We start from the raw sequence: 12,801 nt of genomic DNA, 5'->3' as shown, positions 1-12,801 counted from the left end.
CTTGTGTAGTACTCCATTGTGTAAATTTATCACATCTTCTTTATCCATTCTTCAGTTGAGGAGCATTTAGGTTGTTTCCAGGTTCTGGCTATGGCAAATAATTCTGATAGGAACATAGTTGAGCACATGTCCTTGTGGTATGATTGAGCATCCTTTGGGTATATGACCAAAAGTAAGTTGTTTCCTAATTCTCTAAGATATCATCATACTGATTTCCAAAGAAACTGTACATGAATATGATCCATATCTATCACCATGCATAAAACTCAAGTCCAAATGTATCAGACCTCAACATAAAACCAGCCACACTGAACCTCATAGGAGGGAAGGTGGAAAATATACTTGAACACATTGGCACAAGAGACCACTTCTTAAATGTAACCCCAGTAGCACAGACACTGAGAGAAACGATTAAATAAATGGGACCTCCCGAAACTGAGGTCAGCTCCCTTAATTATCTCCTAGCACTACTCAAGAAACATAGACTCTTAGGAAGGTTCCTTTGTGGTTTCTTCCCTCTGCTTCAGTCTGTCAGTATTTCTTCAGACACAGCTTCTCAAACCTCTTCCTTTCCTCTGTGTATTTTTTCTCAAATGAAGCAAATCTAATACATTTTGTTTATACTATTAAGAAGATACATCCCTTTAGCAAAATATGAATAATATTGGTCATATTTTATTAAAAATAGGATCTAAATGATCAAATCAAGGACCTGAGCTTGTGATTTCAGCATAGAAACCACACATCCCATCCTCGTGCGATCTGATGGAAAGTGAAAGCGTGTAGAGAAGAACCCTAAGGAAATACAGTGTGTTAAAAGGAAGACTCTGGTTCTGGTAAATTCAGTGGAGTGTACAGAAAAAAATACAAATAAATATATAAAAGGAAAGATGAAAAGAGAAATGATTTGCACGCACGGCAGCTCCCAGCATCACAGGCGATCCTATAAACTACAGAGTGATCCAACAGCTGTCTTAGAACAGGAGGTGAGGAGAAAAGATACCTTACCTGGTGAGTAGGACAGGTACCCGAGGCTCAACTGCTGTCACCAGCTGCATTGCTCTCCTAGTCTCCATAAAGGAACCTTCCCAGTAACAATGGCTTTTCAGACATCTTATTACAGGCTAGAGAACTTGGTCAGTGTTTGGCCTGTTGTGCACACATTGTGTTGGGACTATGGTGAGTGTGAAGGTCACCAGGAATCATGGTTCACTGGCCATGCTCATCTCTTTCTTTAATATGAATCCTATAGTAATTCAATCATGATACCCAGGTGAGGCTCTGCTCTGAGTCCAGAGTAACCCACTTTTCAGAGTCCCTAAATTATTTCAGAATCTGCCCACAGTAGAGCTAGTTCTTTTTCTGTGTTATGGTCTCCATCTTGTTTGGGTCAAAGTGCATCTTATATTAAATATATCACAGTTGAAAATACTGTTTTATAGTCAAAGAATTCAAATATGTCTACATACAACACTTATAGAGATTTCTGGGAAACTTTTCTGTGACTCACAGAAATGATGAGCTCAGACGTAGTAAGTGCAGACATTCATGTACCTCTGCTCTTGCTCAGGGTGACTCTGACCTCTCTCACTGCACCCTTATGTTTATAAGGATACCCTGCAGAGAGGCTTGTGTCTAGTCTCATACTGAAATCTCTTCAATGTGTGCTTTGACACAGTAATCCAGGTTGTGTCATTGGCTTCCATATTATCCATTATAAGGTACAAAATTATACTTGGAATTATCTTTGAAGATGATCAATTGATCCTTGACAGAATTTGCTGTATATGTTCTTTTGGCCTGAGCTTGGTAGACACTGTAAGAAAGATAAAATTCAAGAAAACCTAACCTTTAATGGAGTAGTGTCCTGTTAGTATTCAACACTGAAACATCCAAGGCTCATTTATATCATTATGGCTCATTAAATAGCAGCTACATGTTTAAACTTCAGCAAAGAAACATGGTTTTCAGACCAGCATGTTTTTATATAAAACACAACAATGTTATTTTTCTTCAGAAGAAATATCTGAGACATCATTTTCTGTAACACTTCTCTAGAAACTGAGGGAGGTAGCAGACTTTCCTGTGTTCCTGTGACATTTCAAATTGACCTCTTCAGAATATTAATATAAAATGTTTCTATGTCATGTCATAAATTCATTAAATCTGCAGCTAGTTTACTAATGCTATATTGAACCTGATGTTTTCAGACCATGTAGATTCCTATGGTAAATGGGGGAGCACATGACCTAGAAAGTGGCCAAATCAGGGGCCTCCTTTCTCATTATATCCATGCAGCATTTTTTGACAATTTCTGTGTTCTAATATTTAAAACAACATTGAAGAAATGTCTTGAGTGTTAAATCGTGGTCAACTCAGTAAAAAAGCTTGAGAAGCTCATGTTGGTAGGGCTTATACAGCCCCTCTGCTGCAAGTCACAACATTATACTGTAATTACTCACCCTGGCGGAGGGTTGAAGGGTAGATGAGAGGCGGGGAGGCGAGCAGAGGAAAATGCAGAGCTTAATAAAAATCAATAAAAAAGAAAAGAATACAAGAAAGAAAGAACAATAAAGAGACATAATGAAGAAAATTGCCTGGGCTTTCTTTACCCCAGTCTGCCCTTTTGTCTGTGAGGTCCTTGAAGCCCAGTAAGAGACCCTGATCCCATGCTCAGGACATCCAGAGTAGTGAGTTAGTGGCCCATGGCCCAATAGTCCCAGGAAACTGAGTCCAGGCCCCCTCCAATTGCCTAACCTTCTCTGGCCATCCAACAGGCATGTTCCCAGCTGCTGGCTTTTTTTTACCCCATCCCACCTTGCTCTCAAGCACTGTTTTTCATCTGTGGGGTCCTTAGATCCCCCAGCACAGCCTGCTTCAGGGCAGAGGGGATCTGAGAGCCAGCTCCAGTGCTGAGGGGACCTAAGAGAGGGCAGACCAAAAAAATCTCCCAAGTACACATCAGCCACAGCAAAGATTGGACCAAGATACCAGGAGTCTGCTGGCCTCATTTAAAGAAAGATTGACAGGCACCAATGCAGGAATTCCCCCAACAACCTGAAAAGCAACATGATAACATCAGAATCCAACAAACACCCAGCAGGAAGATTTGAACAACCTAACCCAAAAGAAATTTTCCAATCAAGTGGACCTAAGAAACAATGGGGACAACCACACGGTTGATAAAGAAACCTCATAAGGGTTGGGGCAGGGTTCTGTTTTTGTCTTTGCAGGAAAATATTCATCTTCAAAAATTCAAGAGACCCTAGATGTTTGAATGCTGACAGATGGAAAAATAACTATCCACTAAGGATCATGGAGAAAAGGGATCACGAATTCTTCCTCCTTCCCCATTTCAGGCACCTCGATCTTCTCAAAGACCACCCCCACAGGAAATCACGTGTCTAATTTTGACAATATCATGAGGGTTTCGTTAGTATAGCTGTGTAAAATAGCATCTAATACATTCTGCACTATTCCTATAATGCCTACATTTTCTCTACATTGTGTCACTATTTTTACCCAAAGGGAAAACTTTTTTATCTAGATGTGTAGTTACAGTTTCAAATAGGTTATATATAATTATTGGTCCATGACTAGTGTGTGTCATGACTTCTGGAGCAGCAATCTAGGAAAGGAGAGAAAGCTGCCTATGGAGAGATTCTCAAACCTTTTAATTTCATTTGATTTACTTTTCACATTACATATATGTATATAAATCCATATAAACATATAGATATGTACATTGCCGCATACACAGAGAAACACACACATATGTATTCATGTACATTATCACTGTTGGGCCATAGAAAAGTGCATACATAACACCACCTGAATGAATCAGAAGAATAGCCCCTATAGGCACAAGCACCACCTGAAACAAAGGAAGAAGAACCAAGTGATGGTTCTCCCAGCAAAAATGCCCTAAACCCTAAGTCCTAAGCCCTAAAACACTCTCCCTGCCTGTCTCTCCCTGTGGGTCTCAGTGAAGAGCACCTGGGAAATGGTCTTCAAAGGGCACTTGTCAGGTCATGACCCAGGTAGACCTTGAGCTGGTAACACAGAGCATTGATCTCCTGCTTGGTCATCACGAAGGGGTAAACCCGAAGTGCCCTGTGCACATGCTGGGGGACTCTTCAGGGAAGTGTAGAGAGAGCCCGCCCTTTGGGGGCGGGACGGCCTCGGGCAAATGTCTATAAATTGGGGTGCACAGACGCTGGTAACCCCTTCTTCCTGTTTCCTGTTTCTGGGCATCGCGGGAACTTCGGTTGCGTGAGTGTATTTTTTATTAAAGTGGCGTTATCTTATACTAATTGGCCTGTATTAATTCGATCCGCCTTCAGGGAAGAACAGCAGAGAGGGCTCCAGCTGTGAGTTTACCAAGCACAGCTGCTGGTGCATTGACAGCAGAACCTGGAAGAAGAACCTGGCCCAGCTGCACTCTTAAGCAGGAAACTCCAGCTCCACAGTGGCAGGAAAAGTTTGGGGCAGCTTCTAATAGGTGATCAGCAGTGGTGCCTCTTCCTCCTTCACCATTTCAGACACTGCAATCTTCTTGGAGACCTTCTGCAGGCATTCATCACTGGCACCAAAGAAACCACAGGCACTGCCAGGGCTGTGGTAATTTTCCCACTTCAGATAGACTAGAGGATGCTGTTCTTTTTCACAGAATTGTTAGGCTTACGTCATCAATCTATTCAAGAATTTCAGCTCCCAGTTATTGCTTTTATCGTTTTTATTCCTCATCCTCATCCCTACCATTTGACACATTGCCTTTTTTGACCACTTTTCTTTCTAGTTCTTTCTGGTTCATGTCAATATGTTGTATTTGTATACGATACATGTGCAAATATATGCACATGTGTGTATGTGTGTTGTGTGTATATATGTGGTGTGTACATGGGAATGTGTATATGTGCATATACAGTATTTACGTGTGAATGTATTAGTGTGGGTTTGTGTATGTATGCATGTGTGAATTATCCAGATATGTGCACAAGCAGAGGCCAGAGGTGAAAGCAAGGTATCTTTTTCTATCAGTGCCTTAAAATAAGGTCGGTCTCTCAGTGAACTTGAAGCTTGTACTTTCAGCTACACTGTCTGCCCAAGAAATTCTTGGTTTTCTCTGCTTTCAAACCACAGGCACATGCAATTGTTCTGTGTTTTGCTGTGGGCTTGAGAGACTCTAACTCATGCTTTTCCAGAGTATGTTCTCCACTGACCCATTTCTCCAACTTGAAGACAACGTTGGACAAGGATGAACTCACAATCAAGTCAGTCTACTTGTGGAGATGTCTGGCTCACAAATCCTTCATATTATAAACAGGGAAAACAACACGAATTTTCTCTCACTCTTTTTGTCTCTTTTAATTTCTCTGTTTTCCAGTTATGTCATGGCATAGTACTTAAGATAGAAAGGATTAGATTTTTGCTTTGTTTTATAATAAGTGGGTCATTTGGATTATAATTAGGAGTTTTATGTATGTTCTAACTGCCTTGCATCCTTTCGCCCACATGTGTTTTGCTGGTATCTACAATATACTATCTGATTCTCACATATAATTTGATATTTTATGTGGTTAGGATATACTCAGATCTGGCATTCTGATGCAATTCAATAGTCTATAGGTAGCCAAGCTAACTGTGATTTTGAATGTACTTGTTTAACATATTTTACTTTGAGATTTTTCATGTATTTAGTATTGTGTGTTTAAAATAATTAATTAATATTATTATTATGTATGTACATGGATGGTATAATGTATGCCCACATATATACTGGATGCGCACCTGTGAATTTCATGAAGAGGATAGAGGGGGTTATCTTGTGCCCATTTTGCTCACTCTGCACCTTATTCCCATGACATAGACTCTAAATGAATCTGGATCTCCTCTGGCAGCCAGTCAGACTCAGCCACCTTGACTCTATGTCTCACAGTGCTGGAGTTGCAGGCGTATATACATGGACACCAAACTTGGTGCCAAACCTGGGTGCAGGGGATAGGAATACGGGTCTCATACTTGATGGCGAAGTGGAAGCCATGGAACCAGCTGTGCCACCCACTTGTAGTGTAGCTTCACTTGCCCTCTGCCATGCACATGCGGTCACACTGCCAGTCTGGATGAATGACACGGTCTGCAGCATGCTCAGCCGTTGTCTCGTTTTCTTCTCTCCCCGAATGACTTAGTTTTCTTGTACCATATATCATTTTATATTTCTCATTCTAGCCTCTTAAAATAGTTTACCTTTGCCCTGTGGGACTGGAGAGGGAAGGGGAAAGATAGGGGGGGAGGGGGAAAGGAGGGGGGGAGGAGTGGGGGGAGGGGGAAGGAACTGGGAGGCGGAGAAGAGGCAGAAATTTTTTCAATAAAAAAATAGTTTACCTTTTGTGGATTCCTAGTCTTAATATTCTAGATCTATATTTTCTTGTCTGTTAAACTTTAGTTGTCATTATTCACTTCTGATTTAGTATCCAACACTGAAATATTTTGTTTCCTTTAATTTTGAATTAGAATATAATTACAGCATTCCCCCTTTTCTTTTTTCCTTAGATTTTCCTGTATTTCCCTCCTTGTTCTTTTAATGTATTGCCTTTTATTTATTTTTTAATTTAATTTTTTAAAAGAAAACAAACTATCCTATTTCATTTTACATACCAATCGCAGTTCCCATTACCTCCCCTCCTCCCATTTCCTCCACCTACACTGCGAAAACATCACCCCATCCACTCCTCAGAGTGGGTAAGGAACATTGCTTTGGGGAAGGTCCAAGGCCCTCTTCCTACTCTATCTAGGCTGATCAAGGTATCCATCCAAAAATAATGGGTTCCCAGAAAGCCAGTGCATGCAGCACGGATAAATTCTGGTGCCACTACTAGTGGCCCCACAGTCTGCTCCAGCCATACAACTGTCACCCACATTCAGAGGGTTTACTTTGGTCCTATACTTGTTTCTTCCCTGTCTGGCTGGAGTTGGTGAGCTCCCATTAGGTCAAGTAAACTATTTCAGTGGATGTACCTATCATGGTCTTGACTTCTTTGTTCATACTCTCACATCTCATACTCTTCAACTAGTCCTTGTGAGCTCAGCCCAATGCTCTGCTGTGGGTCTCCACCTGTTTCCATCAGTTGTTGAGTGAAGGTTCTATGATGACATTTAAGATATTCATCAATCTGACTAAAAAGCAAGGCCAAATCAGGCACCCTCTCCTCTATTACTTAGGGTCTTATCTGGGGTCATCTTGTGGGTTCCTGGGAATTTCCCTAGTGTCAGGTTTCTTGTTAGTCCCATAATGGCTCCCTGAATCAAAATACCTCTTTCCTTGCTTTCATCTCTGTCCTTCCTCCTTCACAACTGTCCCATTACCTCAAGTTCTCCTCCCCGCTTCCATTTTTCCCTCCTCTTTCCCTTCCATTCTCCTTTCTCGCTCCACCCCATACTCCCAATTTTGTGAGGTGATCTTATCTATTTCCCCTTTTTAAGGTAGATCTATGTATGTTTTTCTTAGGGCTTACCTTGTTACTTAGCTTCTCTGGGATCATGGACTATAGACTCATTATCCCTTGCTTATGAGTGAGTTCATACCATGTTCATCTTTCTGAGTTTGGGTTGCCTCACTCAGGATGAATTTTTCTAGTTCCATACATTTGCATGCAAATATCCAAGATGTCATTATTTTTTTACCTTTGAGTAGTACTCCATGGTGTAAATGTACCACATTTTCCTTATCTATTCTTTGGTTGAGGGTCATCTGATTTTTTCCAAGTTTTGGAAATAAACAAATAATGCTGCTATGAATATAGTTGAACAAATGTCCTTATAGTATGGTTGAGCATCCTTTGGGTATATGTCCAAGAGCGGTATTGTTGGGTCTTGAGGTATGTTGATTCCCAATTTTCTGATAAACCACCATACTGATTGGCAAAGTGGTTGTACAAGTTTGCATTCCCACCATCAGTGGAGGAGTGTTCCCCTAACTCCACATCCTCTCCAGCATAATCTATCATTAGTGTGTTTGATCTTAGCCATTCTTACAGGTGTAAGATAGTATCTCAGAGTTGTTTCGATTTGCATTTCTCTGATGTCAAAGATGTTGAACCTTTCCTTAAATGTCTTACAGCCATTTGAATTCTTCTGAGAATTCTGTGTAGTTTTGTACCCCATTTTTAATTGAATTATTTGCTTATATGTGGTTCCAAGCTTTGAATTTTCAGATAGATGTTTTTAATTTCAAGTGCCTGTAAAATCCAGAAAGCATGAAATGGATCATAGAGGAGAACAGGCCTTGAGGGAAGTGGGATGACAGAGGAAATGCACTGTGGAAGGGATAAGGAAATCTTGCAAGTGGAAAGTTTTAATCAGGGATGGGAGAACTGTGGTGGTGGGGAAGGGGTTAACCAAAACTAAGCATGGAGGGGAAAAATCCTTTTGGAAAAATACTACATTTGAAGTTGTTTAAAACCATTTGAGGGGCTGGTTAAGTAATTTAGCATGTAAAGGTGCTTGATGCCACCCATATGCTGTTGAGTTTGATGTTGGGAAACCACACAGTGGAAGGTAAGAAAATGATCCAGAAAATGATGCTCTGACCTCTACACATGGACCCTAGCTTGCCACAAAGCCTAATGAATGGAGTTGCATCCTTGGAAGCCTAAGTAAAACAACTAAATGAAGGAGCCCTGCATGCATGGATAGTGTTCCTCCCAGAAGATTAAGTTGACTAAACAAAGGTTCCAATACTGTGAGTTCCCTCTGAGCTGTGAACTAAGGGGGCTCCTGTCAAACATTAAAGGCTGCTGCCAGTGGCCTTATTTACACATGAGAATTAGATTGTAGGACGATTCTGAACACACTATACACTTGGGATATACGACATTTAAAGGTCATGTTGTATCTGTGCTGGCTAGTTTTCACAGTACTAGAAGCTTCTGTGCAAGCTACTGGATGAGGAGAGTTGGAGATGATTCTACCCATCTGTAGACCCTACATGTGACAACTTGCCTGGCAAGATATTCTCTGTGTGATAGTGTGTTGACTCTTATAGGAACAATAAACTTTGTGATTTAATTTTAGGTCTACCACACAGTAGGGATGTCTTGGCTGGTTCTGTAAACCTGGTTCAGAGCCCAATGACTGAGGCTATGGTGATGTAATATGGAAATCTCTCTGATTCTAGAGACTGGATACAAGATCAACTCAAAAAAAAAAAAATCAAGAGCCCTCCTATACACAAAGAATGAAGAAGCTGAGAGGGAAATCAAAGAAACATCACCTTTCACAATAGCCACAAATCACATAAAATATCTTCTGGTACTACTAACAAAGGATGTGAAAGATCTATTTGACAAGAACTTTATGTCTTTAAAGAAAGAAATTGAAGAAGATACCAGAAAATGGAAAGATCTCCCATGCTCTTGGATAGGAAGGATCAACATAGTAAAAATGGCAATCTTACTGAAGGCCAATGCAATCCCCACCAAAATTCCAACACAATTTTTCACAGACCTTGAAAGAATGATACTCAACTTCATATGGAAAAACAAGAAACCCAGGATGGCCAAAACAATCCTGTTTAATAAAGGAGCTGCCAGTGCTATTACAGTTCCTGACATCAAGCTCTATTACAGAGCTACAGTAATGAAAACAGTTTAGTTTGGGCATAAAACAGAGATGTTGACCAATGGAATCTAATTGAGTACCTGGATATTAATACAAACACCTAAGAACACCTGATTTTTGACAAAGTAGCTAATATTATACAATGGAAAAAGAAAGCATCTTCAACAAATGGTACTGGCATAACTGGATGTCAACCTGTAGAAGAATGAAAATAGATCCGCACAAAACTCAAGTTCAAATGGATTAAACACCTCAATATAACTCTGACCACATTGAACCTGATAGAAGAGAAAGTGGGAAGTAACCTTCAATGCATGGGCACAAGAGACCACTTCTTAAACATAACCCCAATAGCACAGACTTTAAGAGCAACAATAAATAAATAAGAACTCTTGAAACTGAGAAGCTTCTATAGAGCAAAGGACACAGTCAATAAGACAAAAAGGCAGCTTACTGAATGGGAAAAATATCTTCACCAACCCCACATCAGACAAGGAACATATCTCCAAAATATATAGCCATAAGCAAAGGACACTGTGCCTCTATTTCATGATCCTGGAGAAACTAAGTTATAATGTGAACCAAAAAAAACCATATATCTACCCTACTGTCAATTGGAAACAGACAGAAATTTTGGAATATGGGTACAAGGGGTAAAAAGATGGGGGGCGGGGTTAAGGAGAACTTGAGGGAATGGTATAGTCAAGATGAAAGAACAGAAGTGAGAGCAAGGAAAAAGATATCTTGATTGAGGAAGCCATTATGGGGTTAGCAAGAAACCTGGCCCTAGAAAAATTCCCAGGAATCCACAAGGATGACCCCAGCTAAGACCCTAAGCAATAGAGGAGAGGGTGCCTGAACTGGTTTTTCCCTGTAGTCAGACTGATGATTATCTTAAATATCACCATAGAAACTTTGTCCAACAACAGATGGATACAGAGACAGAGAACCACATCAGAGAATTGGACTGAGCTCCCAAGGTCCAGGGGAAGAGTGGAAGGAGTGACTGTGAATAGGAGCAAGGATGTCAAGACGATGAGGGATTTACCCACTGAAACAATGTGCCTGAGCTAATGGGAGCTCACCAACTCCAACTGCACTGCGAGTGAAGGAGCATGGAATCAAACTATTCCCTGAGAATGTGGTTTACATTTAGGGCAGACTGAAGGGCCACTGACAGCGGCACTGGGATTTGTCTCTACCTCATGTACTGGCTTTTCAGGATCCTATTCTCTTTGAATGCATATCTTGCTCAACCTAGACATAGTAGAGAGGGCCTTGGACTTGCCACAGGGCTGGGTGCCTTGTCCTCTCTTAGGATTGGAGTGATATGGGTGGGAAGGTCTGGGAAGGCAGTGGGAGGAGAAGAGGGAGTGGGAATTTGAATTGGTATTTTTAAGTAATAAAATAATAGTAATAATAAAATTCATGACCTCATCTCTAATTATTATTGCTACTTATGTAAGTACATATTAATGAAATATATAATACATCTTATACATGCTTATGCTATAGATATAGATATAGATATAGATATAGATAGATATATACTACTGTCCTACTGCTTCCAATAACTATCGCCTGTGTGATTTGTTTAGGTCTGAACACTTGGGATTAGATTTCAGGTGGCCCAACTAATTTTATCATTTCCCCTTTCTCTGTTTCTCTACAAAATGCCCCATATGCCCATATATCTCTTACTGAACCCATTCAAATCAATGCCCTCTTTTCACATTAATTATTATATATATGCATGATATATAAGTATTAGGTTATATATACATATTTTGTTATATATGTACATTGCTACATATTCCTAAGTATATAAATGCTATGAATACTATTATTAACTTTGAAATTAGCAAAGCAGTGGATCTCTAAGAGAATTTTTAACACATTCTCAATTTTGCTTGACCTGCCATGTTCTTTAGCCACTATACCCACGGTAAGATGATACTTCTGAAAATACTGAGCTTTAGCTAAATGACATCAAGAAATCATTCTCAAATCAACTACCAAACTTCTTCCCTACTGCCTAGATTTCATAATGATAAAAGGTGCTCTCAGACTGATTTGTGGAGAAAAGACATCAATCGTCTTTCCGAACTTTAGACCTAGTATCTGAAATACTTACCTTACAGGCAAGATACGTCTGGTGATACAATATTTGCAAGTCTATTATGGAGTAATTATCTACTTTCTAATTAGATTGAATACTTGCTCCTCAGAATGGAGTTTCTTGTTTGTTTCATGTTTGAGTCAAGGCAGTACATGGTAATGTTATCTTGCTAAATGGTCATTCCATCAAGTTGCCTTCAGATTATATATGTGCATACCTATAGGGCTATGCTGACATCAAACTTAATCACAAAAGCTTATTTTTCAGTGAACAGAAGTCAATGAAGAAGTTCTCAAAACATTAAGCAAAAAGACTGAATTCTCAATCCTAAACAGAATAATTATCTTAAAACCACCACTACCAACAAGTTTCCAATAACAGCAAGAAGGAGAAAGCAGAGCAAATGTTACAGGGAAGAGTATTACAGGGTGCTGTCTTGTGTACATGACATGGTTATGGAAAGCATGATCTTACAGTAGCTGTGGTTGTCTTCACATGACCTACACAAGATCAAGAAAGCCAAAATCCTAGTGTAGATGGAGCACACGATTTCTAGATACCACTCAGTACTGAGGAGATACTGGTAGTTGTTAGAGGATGGAGAATTATTCATTTTGAGTATGTTGGTATGTTTTCCATGCTCCATGAAATGGCCCCATACCCATGCAAATATGGACATGATTATTTGTATTATAAAAAACAAAAATATTGAAATTAGGAGGCAAACAGATAATAGATCATCTAGGTATGATTAATGGGATTGGATATGCTCATTTCTAATAGTATACATGTATACAATTCTGAAAAATAACAAAAAATAAATATTAAATTCAAATAAATAATTAAGGTAGATATGTTTGGTACTTCATCCTCTTGCCTGATGAAATCATGATTGATACGTTCAGTTGCTTTGTGTTGCTGTAATAAAACACTATAAAACCAATCTAGAGAGAAAAGACATTTCTTTCATCTTACAGTTTGTAATCATCATCAAGAGAATCTAAGACACCAAGTATAGACAGGAACCTGGAGGCAGGACCTAAAGCAGTGACCCTCAAGAAATG

The 12,801-nt window shown here is 39.7% G+C and overlaps 1 gene segment (V, D, J or C); it reads left to right on the top strand.

Annotated features, from left to right (window-relative positions):
* Window positions 1-12,801, top strand: part of LOC101998540 — a 698,241-nt gene that overhangs the window by 569,357 nt on the left and 116,083 nt on the right.

This window comes from Microtus ochrogaster, chromosome 1 (assembly GCF_000317375.1).
Source record: "Microtus ochrogaster isolate Prairie Vole_2 chromosome 1, MicOch1.0, whole genome shotgun sequence".
In the NCBI taxonomy this organism is placed as follows: Eukaryota; Metazoa; Chordata; class Mammalia; order Rodentia; family Cricetidae; genus Microtus; species Microtus ochrogaster.
Note: the sequence above shows the minus strand (reverse complement) of the source record. Positions and strands in the feature narration are given on the sequence as shown.